The sequence below is a fragment of the Molothrus aeneus genome, unplaced genomic scaffold, assembly GCF_037042795.1.
Source record: "Molothrus aeneus isolate 106 unplaced genomic scaffold, BPBGC_Maene_1.0 scaffold_34, whole genome shotgun sequence".
Classification (NCBI taxonomy): Eukaryota; Metazoa; Chordata; class Aves; order Passeriformes; family Icteridae; genus Molothrus; species Molothrus aeneus.
Genome location: NW_027099005.1, coordinates 67670 through 75146, shown reverse-complemented (window position 1 = coordinate 75146; position 7477 = coordinate 67670).

The window sequence follows — 7477 nt, the reverse complement described above, 5'->3', positions numbered from 1 at the left end:
TTTGTCTTCCCATTTATCATTCAATTGACACAACAATCTGCGGGGTATTTCATCATCTCTCAAAATAAATAATTGCACACCAAGAGAAACTCTATCCTGGTAACAAATTTAGATGTCAAGGGCAATTCAACAACTTCTACAGCCTTTTTTGCTGCAGGAGTCAAATGTCTCTCATCGGTAGAGGAAGTTATCCTGGATAGTAAGTCATACAAAGGTTGCAGTTGATGATTGGTTATCCCCAAGTATGGCCTAAGCCAAACTATTGCACCAACTAATTTCTGTACGTCAACAGCAGTTTTAATATCAATGTCCAATTTTACAGGTTGAGGCACAATTTGTGTATTGGTGATTATCAACCCCAAATATTTCCAAGGCATCTGCCTTTGAACTTTCTCCAGGACGATAACCAAACCAACTGGAGTGTACACATCGTCCAGCAGTTTGAGGGCATTGTGTCTTCACATGCCCCGATTCTTCACAAGCAGAACATCTGGGTGAAGACTTCATGACTTCAGCCAAAGCAGCCATTTTATGCTCAACCAAACCAACCTTTGAGCAAGCAACTACAAGATCAGACAGTGGGGGATCTCCTGCTAAAGAATCAATAATTCACCTGCAATCTTTGTTTGCGTTGTCCCAGGCTGTCTGCATAAAATTTGCCTGAGCTTATCATCTTCTACTTGCTTCTCAAGGGCTGCAGCAACCCTCTCCACAAACTGCAGCAAAGGTTCCTTCACCCCTTGCTGGATGGTAATAAACCTTGGTTTAGGAGCTGCCATTTCCATTGTTTGGAGTAAAGCACTCATGTGTGGTGTTTGTGAGGTCCCCAGGACGAGGTGAGAGATGAGAATTTGACTCCGTGTTCTCAGAGGGCTGATTTATTATTTTATGACATTATATTTTATGAAAAGAAATTATATACTAAAACTATACTAAACTATCGAGAAAGGATACATCAGAAGGCTAGAAAAGAATGATGATAAAACCCCATGACTCCCCAGAGCCTTGACAGAGCTGGACCATGATTGGTCATTAAATTAAAACAATTCACATGGAACCAATCAAACATTCGCCTGTTGGTAAACAAAGTTCAAGCCACATTCCAAAGCAGCAAACACAGGAGCATCAATCAGATAATTATTGTTTTCCTTCCTCTCTGAGGCTTCTCAGCTTCCCAGGAGAAAATCCTGGGCAAAGAGGATTTTTCAGAAAATATCATGGGGACACTCATACCCAGCTGCTGGCCCTGTGCCAGAACCAGGGGGTCCCATCTTGCCTGCAAATCCGGGTTAGAGAATGGTCCATTGCCCAGCAAGGCATCAGCTCCCACAGCGTGACATGGATCCTGCTGAGGTAACTGCACATTGTCCAATGCTGCTCTTTCAACCATTTGTTCCCAGGTAGCTTGAAACACACCATACTGCACTGGCTGAAACAGAATCGTAGCAAGGTGAACAATATCATGAGGTGCAAGTACATCAGCATTTAGAACACGAATCACTTGCATCACCTGTGAAGCGTTAACACCATACTGATCTACTTTTGACTGGAGATCCCTCCATGCAAAACCCTGATGGCTATCTTCTTGTCCCGAATTAGGAGCAGCTTTGAAAACAGGAAAAGCCACAGGCCCACCAGAAGCAGCAGAAGCCATCTCCATCCTTTTAGGTGCACCTATTTTCTCTAACAAATTCCAATCTCCCACTTCAGCTGCTTTCATTCTCACATGCTCCCAGAATTGCAAAGGGTGTCAAGGAGTCACAGCCACCTGGCAGGGAGGCAGAGTCCAAGAAACAGCAGGCCTGGATCTGCTCCGAGGGCTAACAGAAACAGATTCCTGCGTCTTTTTGGGTGTACTTATAACCGGCAGTTCATTGTCAGAACTATCACTAGAGAAAGAAGGACGCAATGTTAAAAATTGCTTTTGTTCAACCAGTTCAGGAGGGAGGGGCAGGCCAGATGGCTCAGCTGGGGCTGGAGTGGAGGCAGAGGACTCGAAGGGGGCAGAGGAGGGGCGGAGGGCTCAAGGGAAAGCTGGGGGTGGTGGGGAGCAACTGATCCACGGGAGGGTGAGAGGGGAGCAGGGGAGCAAACGGCCCAGGGAGAGACAGAAGGGCCAAGGACCCAGCCTGTTTTTCACTTGGCTTCTTCTGGAACTTCATTTTGGCTAATTGCTGTGCAGGCACAAGATACTTTGGTTTGGTGCTCAGTTAAACCAACTGCTGAGCAGTTTAACACAGGTTTAACATACACTCAGCAGTCTGTTGGAGATGAGTACCAAGGAGCAGTCTCAGCCTGCCGCTTGATTCTCACGATAGCAAACCCTGGGGGAACCTCCCCAGCAACTGCAGCAGGCTCTTCAGGGGGAGATACATGGACAGGCTCAGCCTCAACTTCCTCCTGTTCCTCTACTTCAGTTTCTTGCTCTAATTCCTCTTCCTCCAATTCCTCCCCTCTATCTTGTTCTGCTTTCCGTTCCTTTGTTATAAATGATCAATCAAAAAGCCAAATTTATCAAAATGCAAAAACGATTTTTTTTTTTTCTGTGACCAAAATATGGTCCTCAAAAACCCCACAGCCAAAGAGAAAGTGTCGAGCCCAGGGTTGGCACTGGGTGAACCTGGATCTGACCTCTATCGCATCAGACCTTCCCCTGTTCACGAGCACCACTTCTTGCAGGGCTGTTTTATACAGTTTGTTATGCCTGAGGCAGAGGAGTCCCGATTTCTTTTGTAACTGCATATTCCAGACAGTTTCTTTCACTGTGCAGAGCTGGACAATCGCTGTTTCCTGGTCAACAGCCGGCGTTAATTGCGTCCAGGGAAGTCGTCTATTCAGATGTATTGTTCTGGCAACTTCTGCTATCTCGATCGATTGTATCAGTTGGGCAATGATCGTCCTTGGGCGTCTTCCGATCACTCGGGATAGCAGCAATCATCGCGCTGGACACGTCTATTCATAAGTTAACTGGGTATTGTTCTCCTGCTGCCTTCAGGAACCTTGAGATTCCAAGTAGACGTCTGCCTCTGGGCTGCTTGTGGTCAGAGACTCGTTTGGATTTCACAGTCTTATAAAATACGTTCTCTCTATAAGCATGAATTATTCCATAACATATATTACACCTTCAACGCCTCATACAACAGTCTCCAGGTAGCAGCCAAATCAACAACTCTCTTATAACCCTTAGATATCTCTTCCCATAGTCTCTTCCCAACCTTTTTCCATGCCCGGACACTGAAGGCAGTGTCGGCATCAGCTTCAAAGTCCTGTGGTTTACACCATGTCAGTAAACTACCAAGAGCATAATCAGAAGCTTGAACATTTTTCCTTTTCAATGAAGCCTTCCATGTGGACAAAACAGCCTTTTCCTCATTTAATAAATTATTTCCCATTATTTTTCCCAATCACTTATCTCGAATCAGACTGAATTAGGTCCGGACCTCCGCAGCGTCCTTGCTGCCTTCACTCGTTTTTAGGGTACCTTTCAACTTTTTCTCTTTTTTGTCTTTCCTTTTTTACAGTCCTGTTGCAATCATGGCAGGGCCACCAGATGTCGATACAGAGCACGACACAGCACAAAGTACCACGACTCCATCAGAAGGGTGCAAGAGAGATTTATTATAGCAACATGTTTCTGTTATACTCTGTCAAGATATTTACATTTACTGAACAGACACATTCACTGCCCATTGGTCATAAGAAAGAAACAAAGTTCTCAGTCGGTGAACAAGGAGCTATGTCACTCTGAGAGCCAACTAAAGCCCCTATCTTCTAACTCTCGCTCTTTCTCCATGGTGTCATGGTGATAGCCTTGGTACCTTCCTCCAGAGAGATACGGGGCTTTCCTGATCTTCAGGAAGCCTTCGCTGGCTCACAAGAACAGCACAAACATATGTTTCCTACAATGAGAGAGATGAAGGAGGAGGTGAGGAAGATCAATTTGGCACCAGAGCAGGTTACAGGCCCCAAAGTCAGAGCCCAACATCCCCTAGCTAGAGAAAGAGGGTGCACCCAATGAGCCAACCTGTAGTTCTTCCTGCGTGACCATGGGGAAGACATGGGAAGGTGGGATGGGAAATCCACTTCTCTCCTGGCAGCACGGGTGCATCAGCTCAAGGAGGGAAACACTAACTGAGGGAGTTCCACTAAAGTGAAGATCACCCCAGCCTCCAATGACCGAGCTGCCAGGTGTGATCTGTCAGATCCCCTTGAAGGAACCTCTACCATGTATGCCCAGGAAAGAAATAATAACCAGGGCTAGGAGGGTCCTGCCTCTAGCCAGGAAGAGGCACAGCAAAATCGGATTTTCTGGATGGTGTGGATCCGATGGCCTGGCACATCAGAGCCACAAAAATACAACGCCTTAGTTGATACTGGTGTGCAGTGTACCCTAATGCCATCGGGACATGTGGGGGCAGAACCTGTTTCCATTGCTGGGGTGACGGGGGGATCACAGCAATTGACCCTGTTGGGAGCTGAGGTGAGTCTGACTGGGAATGAGTGGCAGAAACATCCTATTGTGACTGGCCCAGAGGCCCCGTGTATTCTGGGCATAGACTTCTTCCAAAATGGCTTCACAAACACCCCAAGGGACTTGGGTGGGCTTTTGGAATAGCTGCGGTAGAGGAAGAGGGCGTTAAGCAGTTGAACACCTTGCCTGGACTATCAGAAAACTCATCTGCAGTAGGACTCCTGAGGGTGGAAGAGCAACGAGTACCAATTGTCACCTCGACAGTGCACCAGTGGCAGTGTTGAACAAATTGAGATGCCGTGATCTGTAGCAGGCTCCGAGCCTGCTAGCGCTCCGTGGAGGGAAGAGGCTTAAAGATAGGAAAATGCCAAGTCACGGTGAAATAGTAATGAATTGAGATGCCGTGATCCCCATCCACAGAATGATCCGTGAGCTGGAGAGGCAAGGGGTGCTCAGCAAATCCCACTCACCCTTCAACAGCCCCATCTGGCCTGTGCACAAGTCTGACAGAGAATGGAGATTGACTGTGGACTATCGTGCCTTGAATGAAGTGACTCCACCGCTGAGCGCTGCTGTGCCGGACATGCTGGAACTCCAGTACGAGCTGGAGTCCAAGGCAGCAAAGTGCTTTGCCACTATAGACATTGCTAACGTGTTTTTCTCCATTCCTCTGGCAGCAGAATGCAGGCCTCAGTTTGCTTTCACCTGGAGGGGTGTGCAGTACACCTGGAACCGACTGCCCCAGGGGTGGAAGCACAGCCCCACCATCTGCCATGGACTGATCCAGGCTGCGCTGGAAAAGGGTGAGGCTCCAGAACACCTGCAATACATCGAGGACATCATTGTGTGGGGGAACATGGCAATGGAAGTGTTTGAGAAAGGAGAGAGGATCATCCCGATTCTGCTGGAAGCTCGCTTCACCATCAAGAAGAGCAAAGTCAAAGGACCCGCCCGAGAGATCCAGCTTCTGGGAGTGAAGTGGCAAGATGGATGGCATCAGATTCCCACTGAGGTAATCAGTAAGATCACAACAATGTCTCCACCGACCAGCAAGAAGGAAACACAAGCTTTCTTAGCCATAGGTTTTTGGAGAATGCACATTCCTGAGTACAGCCAGATTGTGAGCCCTCTCCACCTGGTCCCCTGCAAGAAGAACGAGTTCCACTGGGGCCCTGAACAGCAACCAGCCTTTGCTCAGATCAAGCAGGAGATCGCTCATGCAGTAGCCCTTGGCCCAGCCAGGACAGGAGCAGAGGTGAAGAACGTGCTCTACTCTGCAGCCAGGAACAATAGCTTGTCCTGGAGCCTTTGGCAGAAGGTGCCTGGGGAGACTCAAGGCCGATCACTGGGATTCTGGAGCCGAAGTTACAGAGGATCCAAAGCCATCTACACTCCCACTGAGAAGGAAATCTTGGCTGCCTATGAAGGAGTTCAAGGGAGCTCGGAGGTGATTGGCACAGAAGCACAACTCCTCCTGGCACCCCGACTACCGGTGCTGGGGGGGATGTTTAAAAGAAAGGTTCTCTGTAGCCACCACACCACTGACACCACATGGGGCAAATGGATTGCTCTGATCACACAGCGTGCCTGTATTGGAAACCTGAATCGCCTTGGGATTTTGGAGATAAATACAAACTGGCTGGAAGGTGAAAACTTTGGTCTCACTGACAAAGAGGAGCAGGTACAAGTGACACGGGCTGAGGAAGCTCCACCGTACAACCAACTACCAGCAGAGGAAACACGCTACGCTCTTTTCACTGTTGGTTCCTGTCGCATTGTAGGGATGAACTGGAAATGGAAAGCAGCTGTATGGAGCCCCACACGACAGATTGCACAAGCTACCAAAGGTGAAGGTGGATCAAGTCAATTTACTGAACTCGAAACCATTCAGATGGCCCTGGACATTGCTGAAAGAGAGAAGGGGCCAAAACGATACCTTTTATATCGATTCATGGATGATAGCCAGTGATCTGTGAGGTTGGCTGGAAAGGTGGAAAAAGTCCAACTGGCAGCATAGAGGAAAATCAATCTGGGCTGCTGATGAATGGGAAGACATTGCTTCTTGGTTGGAGAAGCTACCTGTGAAAGTCTGCCATTGAGATGCCCATGTCCCCAAGAGTCGGGCTAGTGAGGAACACCAAAACAACGAGCAGGTAGGTCAGGCTGCAAAGACAGAGGTGCCAAAGATAGACTTAGATTGGCAACATACGGGGGAGTTGTTCCCAGCTCAATGGGCCCATGATGCCTCAGGTCATCAGGGCAGAGACGCCACCTGTAAGTGGGCACGAGACCGAGGGGTGGATCTAACCATGGACAGTATTTCTCAGGTTATCCATGACTGTGAGACTTGTGCTGCCATCAAGCAGGCCCAGCAGGTGAAGCCCCTGTGGTACGGTGGGCGGTGGTCCAAGTACAAGTATGGGGAGGCCTGGCAGATTGACTCCATCACACTGCCCCAGACACGCCAGGGCAAGCGCTACGTGCTGACCATGGTGGAAGCCACCACGGGATGGCTGGAGACCGACCCTGTGCCTCACACCACTGCCCAGAACACCATCCTGGGCCTGGAAAAGCAAGCCCTGTGGAGACGTGGTGTGGGAGGATCTTCATCCACTCGTCCCAGGTGTCCATGGGGTTGGGTTTCTTACCTACATATGGGCGGTCGTTTGGTGACAGGGGGACTCCCACCAGGCATGTTAAGAGTGGACCGTCTACGCTTCCAATGGCCATGCAAAGATTGTCTTGCTTTAATGACTTCCCCAAAGTGACCCAGATGTTTTGTTTGGCTGAGGGACGATCCAGCCGGTGGTCACTTGGATACAGATGAGGGCGCTGATAAAGACGATGACAACGATGGCACTGGGACTGCTGTGGGGTGCCCTGGAGGGTGTGACAGAAAGAATCATACTTCTTCTTTCCCACTGGGTAGTTTTCACTTGTGTATGGTAAAAACACACATTAGTTGACTTATTTTAAGACATTCTTAAATATTTTTAAGTTCCCCCT